Source organism: Sinohyriopsis cumingii, unplaced genomic scaffold, assembly GCF_028554795.1.
Source record: "Sinohyriopsis cumingii isolate HCF-2022 unplaced genomic scaffold, ASM2855479v2 utg000426l, whole genome shotgun sequence".
In the NCBI taxonomy this organism is placed as follows: domain Eukaryota; kingdom Metazoa; phylum Mollusca; class Bivalvia; order Unionida; family Unionidae; genus Sinohyriopsis; species Sinohyriopsis cumingii.
The window spans coordinates 8,340,982-8,355,193 of record NW_028315897.1 but is presented as its reverse complement, the minus strand read 5'-3'; the positions used below and the strand labels follow the sequence as shown (position 1 = coordinate 8,355,193).

The 14,212-nt window shown below is 34.8% G+C and overlaps 1 long non-coding RNA gene across 1 annotated transcript; it reads right to left on the bottom strand.

Annotated features, from left to right (window-relative positions):
• Positions 1 to 918: 918 nt before the first annotated feature.
• On the bottom strand, positions 919 to 13,124 carry LOC149774142 (uncharacterized). The gene is made up of 3 exons (XR_016417027.1): positions 12,880 to 13,124; positions 10,466 to 10,736; positions 919 to 4,340 (listed from the first exon to the last, which is right to left on the bottom strand). It is a non-coding gene; the product is annotated as an uncharacterized LOC149774142 (long non-coding RNA).
• Positions 13,125 to 14,212: the final 1,088 nt, after the last annotated feature.

Sequence of the window (14,212 nt, the reverse complement as noted above, 5' to 3'; positions counted from 1 at the left end):
TGTCACTGTTTCGGCCACGCATGCATACACATCGAAATTCCCACACACTTCTTGCAGGGTAAACAATGGCGTAATAACACAGTATCAGCGAATTGTTATACAGACATCAATACATTGCGTCACGTCAGTATATACACATATATATTTAATATCATCGTACTACAATCTGACAAAATCAGACGCATGTCTGTGCATTACAAATATTCAACAATGGCAAAATCTATAATCATATGAACATATGTGTTAGTCTACTATAAAATACCCACATAGTAAATTACAATATTAACTCTTACGACGGCTGGCAAGCTATATAATTCTTTACAAATATCAACTCCTTTCTTCAAAATATGCAAACATATTAACAAAACAAAGTAATTCTTCGTACTACGATTCTAGTACTAATAAAGTATACATACGACCTAAAATTAAAATGCAGTCGCATTCCACAAAGACCGAACAAATATCTACTGACCGTTTGAAGCTTTCTGTACTTAGACCTTCCCGCTCTAAGATTTTCCCGCCAATAACGAATGGCTATTCGGAGTTACGCTAACCTCTTCTCTGGGTAATTTCTCTCAGCGAACTAACTTTTGCCGGAAAACGCAGGGATATCATTCTACCCAAATCAAGGTCTCCCCCTATCTCGATTCTGATTGGGTGGCGCTGTGCCCCTGTCCAATCGTCTTAGCGGCCAGTTCAACCTGTCTGTCTGTTTGCAGGGGAAAGAAGTTAGGACACTCCCACTTCTTCATGCAATTTCTTTTGATCTTGGAAACATTTCGACACCTAGGTGATAGTTGGCTATCGGGCGCCTCGCAACTCCGATGTCCGGTTCTTCTATTCTAGCCACAACAGTCTTACGTAACGGATTAGTGCTAGCCTTCGGTAATGTTCGACATCAAACAATGACCTGTCAGAATTACCTTGATTATACATGTTTCAAACTGGGCTACTCTGGGTCGGGGTAAACATGACACAGCATGAGCAGTGCCTGAGAAAATTTAACAAAAGGTTCCTAATGCTTTGAAACATGAGCTATAATTATCTAATGTTGAAATGAACAAGCAGTGCTCATAAAAAGTGTGGATAAAAATAGAATCCATACAGAGTGCTCAGGAGGAGTCTATTTTTCTGACACTGGTCAATTCATTATATGGAGCCAACTGCCACAAAATAGACTTATTTCATTAGTCTAATTCTGACAAATCACTGAAATTACTATATATAAATGCAACAAAAAAATATATAAATGTTTTAAAGTTACTTTTTTTTTAATCTGCCTCTCAGAATAGTGTATTTCAGAAGAAAACAAAATGTATGTGACCTTTTTATTTCACATAATTTGATTCAAAACAGCAAGACAAACATAAGAAGTGTTTTTGTGAAAACCCCATGTCAAGATAATTTTCTGCTCCGGATGAGCTGTGATTTTCAAGATGGCCAACATAATGTATTTCAGACTGGCAGCATTTTTTTTTTTTACCAATGTTACATCAGAAGAAGACCTTTAGTGACTCCTTCATGTTAAAAATGACCACCATTTTTATTTCGGACCAACTATACATCATCAGAAGTCCTTTATTGAAACCATCATGCTACAAAAATGACCACCATTTTTATTTTGGATCAATTATGCATCATCATATGTCCTTTAGTGAAACCTTCATGTTACAAATGACCACCCATGTTAGAAGAGTAACAATAACAAGATTTGTAAGGTGGCTGTAGTACTGGCCATATTGAACATCAGATGGAACACCAATTGCACAAAAGCATAGTTGCTAACCCTAAAGTAAAAACTGATTTTTAGAAAGTATCTGTAATATTGATTTTAATAAATGTTATGCAGATGTAACTATTTACAACATTTACAACCATTAATAAGTTAGGACAATAACTTGCTTAATTATTTAATATCAAAGATGCATGTGTTGCACACTTGCACCGAATCTGAACGGGCACCCTGTTCCTTTCAGTAATCTGTCTAGAATGTGTTAAGACTGCAACACACTCACACTCAGACACTGGCTGTTTATTGGAGCCATTTTCTACACCTAGTTTTTTCATTTATTATCAATTCCAATGTAACATCATTCATTGATTATCTGAATTCTTTGCAGTCTCTTTTTCTGAATTGTATTTGTTCTATCACATGAGTAATCCATTGAAATTTTACTGTCCGGTAAGAGTTTGGGAAATAAATCACATACAACACTGGCAAATTAAAAAAAAGGAAGGTTCATTTCTAAAAGAAATTTAGTCAAATAAACTAGACATCAAGAGATGTTTCATCAATGGCAACCCCATGGTGATATTACCATCCAATCAAGAGATGCAGTGAAAACATTATTTCAAGAGCAGCACCATTTTCATCAAGGACTACCAAACTATGGGATAAAATGTGTGTGTAAAGTTTCATGGCAATCCTCCATGTGGTTTAGGAGGAGCAGTTGATGACAAACTTCTGTTAATGGATGAATGGATGCCTTACAATCCTATAAGCTCCATGGATTACTAAACAATACCATTGTGACATATTTGGCAATTCATTCATCAAAAAAGTGACTATTCCCTACATGCATATCTAACATCATTAGTATTTCATTCATTAAGAGATGGATACTAAACAACACCTAAAGACCCTAACCAACGCCTACAGGCCATAACCAATACTTTCAGACCCATTTATCATCATTGGCAATTCAGTCTTCAAAATAGTGGCTATCACACAACACATACAGGAACATCCAACATCATTAGTATTTAATTGATAAGAGATGGATACTAAACAATATCTACTGACCCATGTTACATTATTAGTATCACATTAGTGAAACGGTAGCTACTATAATCTAACCCAAGTTATAAACTTTTAGAGCCATCGCTTTTAGTATATCTCGATGTTGTACTAGGTTGCAAAAATGTTCTCAAAATCAAGTTGATGGTTAATCAGTAAATTTTATAAAAATATTCATCCATTCAAAAAACAAAACATGTCCATACATCTTCATAGTTAAAAAGCAGTGTGGAAGACTTATTAAGCTCTATCAATTATCATCATCATGTATGGATCTGTGACATACAATACATGGATATCTGAACTTGTCTTATATTTGCTGTAAGAAATTCAGTCTGAAAATTGATTTTCTCTCATTTGGTATATATAAGTTATTTTACACAGCTTCTTGCAATATTTGGTTTGACTTGCATTGTTTTTACTGATCACACTGTGCCAAACACCCTCAGCTCTTTTCTCCAATTTGTATTTTTCATGGTCAAATATTTCCTGACATGTATTGTGCTTTGCCCTTTTCTAATGTGTGAACTGTCTTTCCTTATAATGGCATGCCTTGCCAACAACACACTGGTTGAATCTGTAACCGTGGGATACCTGTTTATACTTGCTTTAAGATGCAATCATTTGATTTTCATTGGCCTTGAGCTACTGCATTCCCCATCAAAGTCAACGTCAGCTTTTGCCTGTTTTGTTGACTTTTCATTAAAATTTTGCCATTCTGCCTCAGTCTAATTGGAGGTGAATCTATTAAGATAGTTAGGAAAATCATATATCGTCAAAATTTCCCGTCAAAGTTACAAGTCAATTTCACAGGAATACCCTATTCTCCAACCAATGAAATTCAGTTAGTTTGTTGCCAACACAATGGCAACTGGTTTCAATCATGCTGCCAAGTCCATGCAAACAGCAAAGAACGCACCCATCTTCTACTCAATGGCAAATCAGCATTGGGCACTTGACTAAACACCAAAATGGCAACTACTGTCCTTTCAGGTGACAACCCACACTCTACTTGTCTGCACTAGCAACCTTGCAAAGGCTGCTCATCTGTAATAACTCATTTCTGACTGGTAAATACAGACAATGGATTTATGCACTCTTGACAATGTGGACAATGAATGGATGCACTCCTGAAAATATGTACAATTAATTTAGGCATTCCTGACAATGTGGACAGTGGAAATATGCATGCCTTTAGTTATATTATGCTAATTTTATTAGATAATATTAGTGTAAATAAATTTTAGTGACAAATGGGGCTTATGCATGCTTATATTCTGTGCCCATTTGCACAAGGCGACTCACATAGAGGTGAATTTGCTGAGATGCCTTTTTTCCTACTTATTAATGTTCAACGTAGCATGGATTTAGTCACTTTTAAATGCCGATCCATGTCCCCCATTCTGCTGTTCTATTGTTAGATGAGTTAGATCAACTCAGCTAGAATCACTGTCAGAATTTGTCCTTTGACCCAAACCAAAATCAGAAGGCAAATATTGGTCAACGCTAGACTTCCATTCTTCACAAATGATTTGCAGCAATCCTGTAAAATAGAAACAAAATGCAGCCTTCAATGTACTACGTAAACTGCAACTTTCAATATGAATGTAAAATGTAAACTGCAGCTTTCAACATTAATCAATTTACAATTTAAATTGCAGCAAAAAAAATAACGGCATATCCAAATTGGATAATGACATGTATGTTATGACAACATTTGCCATATTCTAAATCTTTCATATAGTCACTGCACTGGGGATATGTATATATATATATATATATATATATGCGGTTAAACGACACCCATCGCCTTGCCTGCACACATGAGACCATATTCCCTCACGAATAAGCACACATCATCAACAAACTACTCAATCGGTGTTATATGCACTCATGCATAGCAGACACACTTGCCTGATGACCTAGTAATTAATTCGCATCTATCTACACAGTCATTCCGGATTCCTATGAATGAAATCAAGGTATATATAATTAATTATAGAGAACTATAAATATAAACCATGCAGAACAGGACGTGCTATACCTGGATTATATCGAAGAATGCTTGATAATAGAAGGCATAATTAATATTTTAATGCAAATAATACTGTCATACATGTTAGAGAATCTAATTTTTTTAATATGGGATATAGGCTAGTGTGTGCAGGTAAGGTGATGGGTGCCCGTGGACTAGGGTTCGACTGTATTAAATAAATGAGAAATCAGTCACTCCTCCACAAGGCATACTGTGATAAATAAATGAGACACCAGCCACTCCTCTACGAGGCCTACTGTGATAAATAAATTAGACATGATTCACTCCTCCACATGGCCTACTGTGATAAATGAGAAATCAGTCACTCCTCCACAAGGCCTACTGTGATAAATAAATGAGACATCAGTCACTCCTCCACAAGGCCTACTGTGATAAATAAATTAGACATCAGTCACTCCTCCACAAGGCCTACTGTGATAAATAAAAAAGACGTCACTCCTCCACATGGCATAATGTGATAAATAAATGAGACATCAGTCACTCCTCCACAAGGCCTACTGTGATAAATAAAAAAGACATCAATCACTCCTCCACATGGCCTAATGTGATAAATAAATGAGACATCAGCCACTCCTCCACAAGACCTACTGTGATAAATAAATGAGACATCAGCCACTCCTCCACAAGGCCTACTGTGATAAATAAATGAGACATCAGTCACTCCTCCACAAGGCCTACTGTGATAAATAAATGAGACATCAGTCACTCCTCCACAAGGCCTACTGTGATAAATAAAAAAGACATCAGTCACTCCTCCACATGGCCTAATGTGATAAATAAATAAGACATCAGTCACTCCTCCACAAGGCCTATTGTGACAAATAAATGAGACATCAGCCACTCCTCCACAAAGCCTACTGTGACAAATAAATGAGTGCTCAATAATACATTTGTTGTTGGCTTCTACCCAATAAGGGATGTGCATTAATTAGGGCATGTGTTGGTAATATGGTAAATATGGTAACAATGTTTAAGACACAAAGTAGCATACATTAGTGTTCTTGACATACCACAACAAGACTATAATAAGTAGTACATTAAACACCTGAAACATGATTACTAAAACATTATGAGGCATGAGATGCACACCACTGACTCTGACTATTATTATCCCATGATCTCAATGACCATGTCATTTGGTCAAGGTATGCAGCCTTGTACTAGGCTTACTATCCAAAAACCATTATTTTCTGATTTGACTTACATGACCATGATTTTTGGCTTTCAGACCCCTCCCCAAATTATGGGTTTCTTTATTACCCTTAGTACAAGATCTCCATAGAGTTTGATCAATGAGTTTAATCTATAACAGAACTTTTGTGCAATTTTGAGGCACAAAAACCTTGATCACTGACCTCCCCCACAATTAGGCCTTTTCAAAACTTTCAGTGCGAGCGATCTTCAACATTAGTCATGGTTTGCCATCTAGAACTGATGATATTATGCAATTTGAAGTTTTTCGTTCTTTCAGTCACAGTGACCATGACCTTTTTGCCTTGAAATCAGCTGGCTTCTTTCTAACCCAAAGTGTTATCCATCCACAAACTTCAGGTTAGGCACATGGCTGAAACTGAAATTTTGTATGCAGAAACCATTGCCATATTCAGACAAACTGATCATTGACCTTTCAACTCCAAAAATCAATTAGCTTCTAAATCACACTATGTGAACTGTGCAACCCAATGTAATCGACAAAAATTAGTCCAGGTCTGTGATGCAAAACTAAAGTTATTAATATCATCTGAAACCGTTCTTTAGCTTTCATTCACATTGGTCTTCACCTTTAACCTTGGGACCACAAAATCACTAGGCCTCTTTATAACCCCAAATACAAGTTATCTGCAAAATATGGCAGTGGTAGGTACTGGAGACATACTGTAAGCAAACGAGAAAGCACAGTTGTCTCCCCTGAATTTTGAAAAGGTGGAGCCAATCTGATCGTAGAACATAGCTGGGACTCAAAATAGAGCATTGGAAACAGAATGAAAACAATGAAAGCAGAACAAAACAATAATTGAGTGCCATAATGTATCATGTTCTGTCATTAGTTTAAGAAGAGGACAATGTAAATCCTCATTCTCTTTCTTTACCAGTAAAACAAGGTCATAATCAGGTTGAATTTCAGTCATATGTCCATCTTTGAATTTTGGAACAGCACTGAATGTCTTAATTTTCCTGTCAAAACAAAGCACATCTGACATGAAGAAATAAACGTATCCAGTACTGGCTTATTCTTTAAAATTGTAACATGAAATAGAGAGTCAACATGTGGCTGAACATCATGTGTGTGTGTGTGTGTGTGTGTGTGTGTGTGATTTAGATCTGTAACGTAGCTTTACAATTATTCTGTCATGTCGCTTTGATGTCTACAGTGTGTCAGTTTATAGTGATGTCTTGCACTGGGGCATCATGCCGCAGACATTTAGCATCATACCCACATCCAGTAATATTATCCTGACACCAGGTAGACCAGTCCTAACACTAACCTCTTAATGCTCAGTGCCAAGCGATGTAGCTGTTAGTACCAGTTTTAAAAGTCTTTGGATTGTCTTGTCTGGGGTTAAAACCCACAACCTCCTGCATCCGAGGCAGTTGCTCTGGCCACTAGGCCACCAGAATGGTTGAACATCATTTGTGATGTACAGGCATTAGCATAATTAGTGTCTAATTTAATCATTCAGATTCAGCAATAGAACAAAATGTCATGAGTCAAGATTTGATGGTGTACCATGTGATGGTATTCCTACCATGGCAGTACAACACGGATTCCCTCAGGGATGTCAACCCTGGTATGTATGATGTGGGGGTTTTCATGACTTACTGCCAGAACAATGATGGGAAAATCCATAACTTACAGCCATAACAGTGATAGGAGAATCCAAGACTTACTGCCATAACAATCATTGCTATGTAGATCAGTTCCAACTGTACTGACAGGGGAAAAAAGGGGTCAAATTGTCAAAAGTATCTCATACAGACGAAAGTGCGTACTGATAATGTTGCACAGCTTAGAGTCAATTAGAATACTGCATGACTATTTCCATCAAGCTGATAAAAAACCTCACACATAATTGTTGGAACACACATAAATGTGATGGGAGGGTGTCCATGACTTACTGCCATAACAATGATGGGGGAATCCATAACAATGAAGGGAGGATCCATGCCTTACTGCCATAACAATCAGTGCTATGTAGATCAGATCTGACTGTGATGACTCTGAGGAAAATGGGTCAAATTGTCAAAAGTATCTCATACAGATGAAAGTGCATACTGATATTGTTGCACAGCTTAAAGTCAATTAGAATATTGTTGGCTTTTTCCATCAAACTGAGAAATAACCTCACATATAGTTGTTGGAACACATACAAATGTGATGGGTTTGGTGATTTGCCTCTAGCAGAGTGAAACACAACATGCAAAATAAAAGGATGACAATATTCATATTGTGTTTCTTTCTGCCTCCAAATTGTGCCATGTGGAAAAAGTAGTTCCAAATAAAGTTCACATTGGCAGTGAAGGACTCAAAGTACTATCAATATGGAAGAATGGGTGAACATAAAACTCATTACTGAAATAATCACCAGACTCTGGTGCAGAATTAAAAGCACATGTTTCAAATATATAAAGATAAAGAACATGAATTGGCTCATATGATTTTCTCAACAGAGAAGCTTGCATCAAGCACCTATCTACATTAATAAATATAGGTTTCATCATAAGCATTCAGAAATTTAAAGTATGTTTCCATATGTTACAGTCGCAGCTGAATTAGTACTAACTTACATGTTAGACTTTTTTTCAATCAAAACAGAGACAATGTTCAGATAGAAAGCACATGATAATGTAGTTTGGTTCCCTAAGTTCATATGCTCCTTTTGTTGCATTCTGCTATAATATATATGACGTCTTTGTACAGTGGAGTGCAATGCAAGGAACACACAAAGCTGGGAATGATACTAATGAGAAACCCTCAAATCCACAGAGGTTTATAAAGGTTTGAATCAATTGCTGTTCTGGTATTGTCCACTGGGTATAGCACTTTCAATATTTGACAAAATTGGTCTTTTATTAAAAAGTCAGGCAAATTATGTGAAGGGGCATAACTCAAAATATAATCCTACAAACAATCTGTAGCATCAGTTGTTATCTCTCTTGACACAGTTGAACTGTGTCTATTTACTTGTAGTGCTCAGTATAAACTGATTGTAATAGATTATATTTATATAAGATATTTGCTTAATCACTTCTTTGTTAAAATGAATAGAAGAAAGATTTCAACAATGTATGATTTGGATTATATGCATTTTGAGGGATGCTGGTATTTGCTGAGGACCTGATCATGAACTTGGAACATGAATACAATGCATCTCCCAGTGGTGTAATGCTAAATAAAGAAGTGAGAAAACACAATAAAGAAGTGAGGGAATGCATGCTATTCAGATGTGGAGGCACAATGGGGAGCACAGTAAAGAAATAAAATTTTCAAGAAAAAGTAAATGAACACCTTTCCCATGGAACTACATCCCTGGTATCTCCAAATTTATGTTCAACTGTTTGATCCTGCTTAACGAACCATACTACTCAAACCATCCAAGTCATCCATATGTTTAATACTTTTAACACAACATAAATTTCCTTTTAAATTTCAGTTTGATGTGATATATTGTTTTGAAGCCTATAAGATTCCTATTTAAATACTGAAACCAATATGTTTTTATTTTTACATATTGAAACCAATATTACTTATATATAAATACTGACATCAATATCATTTATATTTAAAAATTCAAAATAATAGTATTTATATGTAAATATTTGGAAACAGTTTAAAGTAATCATGGTATGGTTATAAACCATGCTTGAAAAAAATGGCAAAACTGTTAATTAGATGGAATCTTCACTGTAGGTATGTGCATATAAAAATGATTTTACACAATGAGGACATGACAGTACTGTATTCTGTCATGCACTGACCATTACAAGTTACAACAGACATGTCCTGGGATCTGTGTACAAGGGAAGTAGGCATATGGCCAATGCTGATAATACAAATTAGTACATTACAATACTGTATTCTGTCTTGCACTGACCATTACAAGTTACAACAGACATGTCTTCGGATCTGTGTACAAAGCAAATAGGTAGGCATATGGCCAATGTTGATGTAAAAAATTAGCACATTCCAGTACAGTCATACATTGGAAGTACTGTTGAAAAACCAACCCTTCTGATAAACTTTATCTTGATAATGAATCATGCACTGTTTGAAAACTGCTCATCAAGCAGTGCTCTCAAAATGTCACTGCCACAAGTGTGATTCGACCAACTTGCATTCTGATATGCCTGCACTTGGTTTCACCTCAAGTTTAAAGGATTTACAGACAAAATGTTTTAAGGAAAATATTTAGATTGCAAACCTTGATTAGCTACTATATTTATTGCATGACACACAATTAGGTACAATGATACCACGGTAACATTCTTAGAGCTTAAAAAATATGAAACTAATATTCCAATTCTACATTTCCCACATGACTGGCTTTTTCCCGAATCATTACTATTGTCTTTCAATAAGCATGAAATTATTTGGTGAAGTATTGCAAAACCACCTGTGTGATTTTCCATTATGTTATCTGTCAAAAGAAATTTCAGAGCTTCAGGTACATCCATTTATGCACTTCCCCAGATTGTAGAACTTGAATTTCCCATAGTTCCATTCATTCCCCTGCCATTCTCAGTGTGTCCTGTCAGTGGAAGACTACATCCAGTAGTAAAACTCCAAAATTGTGGTACTTGTGTTCATTGTAAAAGTCTGTGTTAGTAAATACACCTCATCTGTCTCTGATCCATCTCAGTGAAGACAGTATTCAACACTGCTGTCTGTTGCAAATGAAAATGGGATATTTATACCAACAGAATAAAGACATCATAATAAAGCAAAATCTGTCCTGAGAGATCACTCCTTAAGCCAACAAATTTTGTTCATGAAAGACACAGGGTCTGTCATTTGAAGTAATTACACTAGTCTCTCATTTGAAGTAATTACACATGGTCTCTCACATGAAGTAATTACATTAATGTCAGAGTCTGCCTATATATAAAAAATACAGACCTTCCTGTCAGGTTATCTTCCAAAATTCTTTTCTGATGGACAATAGTCATAGTGAAATGAAACTCTTTTTGAAATAAAAGGGTCAGTAATGAATGCTTCTTGTGTGTGAACAGTGAGCAAATAAGACATAGTGTTATTTATTTGTTAACTGTATATGTTTCAATTAAGGGGGCTGGGGTCAGTAACTTAAGTTTTAAAAACTTCTGGATTGTGAGCCAAACTATTATTTGTTTACCTAAATAACTTAAATGAATGATAAGTTAGAAATGATAAGTTAAAAACTATAAAGTTAAAAATAGAATAAAAATTCATGTGTACAGTAACAGACTCAAAGGAGATCAATTTAGAAGGCCTAAAGATCAGAAATTTTGGAACAAGACATTTTAAATGGTTTTCAAAAATGTCATGGATGAAAAGCATTGAAAATTTGGCAAAATCCAATGGAACATCATGCTACCCAAACTACTTCATTTTAAAGTTTCCATGGTACAGTTTTTTTAGTAGTCAATTGAAGAAAAAAAAAAACAAGAAACATCCCTTTGCAAAAAATACCATCCTTGTATATAGATGTTTTTTTTAATGAAATATTAACAATGCAACTTTTCTATCTAACCTGTGATTTGTGAACACGCAAACACCTATGTATGCACTGATGAATGATGACAGTATGTGATAATAAAACTATTTGAGTGCAGGTGAACTGGAAACTTATTTTATTTCATCTATGTGTATTTTACATATATTACATTATGTTATTTTTGCCAAATGCAGACCAGTTACTACTGGCTGGGGTAATTTCTATACCAGTCTCTCAATTTTATGATCCTTGTCTATTTTTGTTATAAAAGATTACAATAAGTGTACCTGTATACCTTGTTTTCAATGTTTACAATAAGAGTACAGTATACCTTGTTGTGACTGTTTACAATAAGAGTACAGTATACCTTGTTGTGACTGTTTACAATAAGAGTACAGTATACCTTGTTGTGACTGTTTACAATAAGTGTACCTGTACCCCTTGTTTTGAATGTTAACAGTAAGTGTACCAGTATACCTTGTTATGAATGTTTACAAAAGTGTACATGTATACCTTGTTATGAATATTTACAATAAGTACCTGTAATATAACTTATTATGATTGTTTACAATAATTACCTGTAATATACCTTATTATGAATGTTTACAATAAGTTTACCTGTATACATTGTTATGAATGTTTACAATAATTGTACCTGTATACCTTGTTATGAATATTTACAACAAGTGTACCTGTATACATTGTTATGAATGTTTACAATAAGTGTATACGTAACTGTATACCTTGTTGTGACTGTTTACAATAAGTGTACCTGTATACCTTGTTTTGAATGTTTACAGTAAGTGTACCTGTATACCTTGTTTTGAATGTTTACAGTAAGTGTACCTGTATATCTTGTTATTAATGCTTACAAAAGTGTACATGTATACCTTGTTATGAATATTTACAATAAGTACATGTAATATATCTTGTTATGATTGTTTACAATAAGTACCTGTAATATACCTTGTTATGAATGTTTACAATAAGTTTACCTGTATACCTTGTTAAGAATGTTTACAATAATTGTACCTGTATACCTCAATGTTATGAATATTTATAAGTGTACCTGTATACCTTGTTATGAATGTTTACAATAAGTGTAGCTGTATGCCTTACTATGAATGTTACAATAAAAGTACATGTATACTTAGTTATGAATATTTACAATATGTGTACCTGTATAACTTCTTTCCATTTATTACTGCAATGATTAAAATATGTGTACATGCATACCTTGTTTCCATTTATTACTGTAATGATTAAAATATGTGTACATGTACACCTTATTTTCATTTGTTACTGTAATGATGACAATACGTGTGCATGAATACCTTGTTTCCATGTATTACTGTAATGATTATAACCTCTTGAGACGGTCACTTGTGAAAAGTACGTGGCATTCATTCTGATCAGTTGTGCTGAATTTTGTACACCGTTGCGATTAACTGTTAGGATGGCATCTCATACAGAATGACGATGCATCTCATATAGAATGACGATGCTGTATAGTGTCCTGGCTTTATAATATTTATTTGTCGTTTTTACTACCTTTCCGACAGAAGCTAAGCGTATGGTGTTACGTTTCCGTTTCTAATGCAATAATCGGATTGCATTGGTTGTCTCCTTCATGTATTTATGCGTAAACATCTGAAGTTCCCCGAGCTTTTAAATAGAGCCTAGTCTGTCCAGATTTTAGACGGAAAATACTTACGTAATCAGTTCCTATTAAATTATAAATTTAGGCCTGAAATCAAAATTCTGAAATTTAGGCCTGAAATCAAAATTTGGAATTGCAACAAGATTTAGATCTTTACCTTTTTGAAAGTGACCCAACTATGGCTGGGTTTTCCCCCTTTTTGGTAAGAAAAATAAACAATTCTCATAATTTGAGCACTGATAGTGCATGGAAATGTCTAATGACAGGAAATAAAATTATTTACTTATCTTGCATCTGTTAATAATGGAGTTGTTTGTTATTATTATTATTATTAGTAGTAGTAGTAGTAGAATAATTTTTATAATTTTACCACATTAAAAATATAAATTTGGTAATATTACATATAACAAAATGTAATTGCTTTAAATTAAATAATCCGCATTATTAAGTTAATGAAGGTCATCTTTGGCATAAAATTATTTATTGTATATTTGCTTTGTGAAATTGTTTAAAAGTTAGTCACAGTTTATATGCATATAATGGTACATGCAATGAACAAAAATTCTCATAGAAATTGGGCCTGAGGACACTGAAATATGTGGAATCTTGTGTTCTTCATAAGCTTCCAAATTGTGCAAGCTTGCAAGAAGAAATGCAACCTTGCAGATGCTGCAGGTAAGAAATAACCAGAAATGGTGCCATGCTTGCCCAAGCTAACAACTATTTATTTGCAAACAAATATTTTAATTATGCAAGCTTGCTCCTTGAACCCTCCTAGGCTCCTGTACTAATTATACAGTTGGACATGAGGCTTAAGGGTCAGAAATAATTTATGTAGGTGTAGATTATATCAACCCTTCTAGGAATTTGACCATTCTTCTGGGGATGTGGCTGGGGTATAATAGTATTTCCCGAGTAATGACTTACATGGCTATACGATTCATTATATGTGATTTTTTTACCCATGAAGTGCAAACAAGTAAGCCTGTGATTCCAGTGTGATGGAC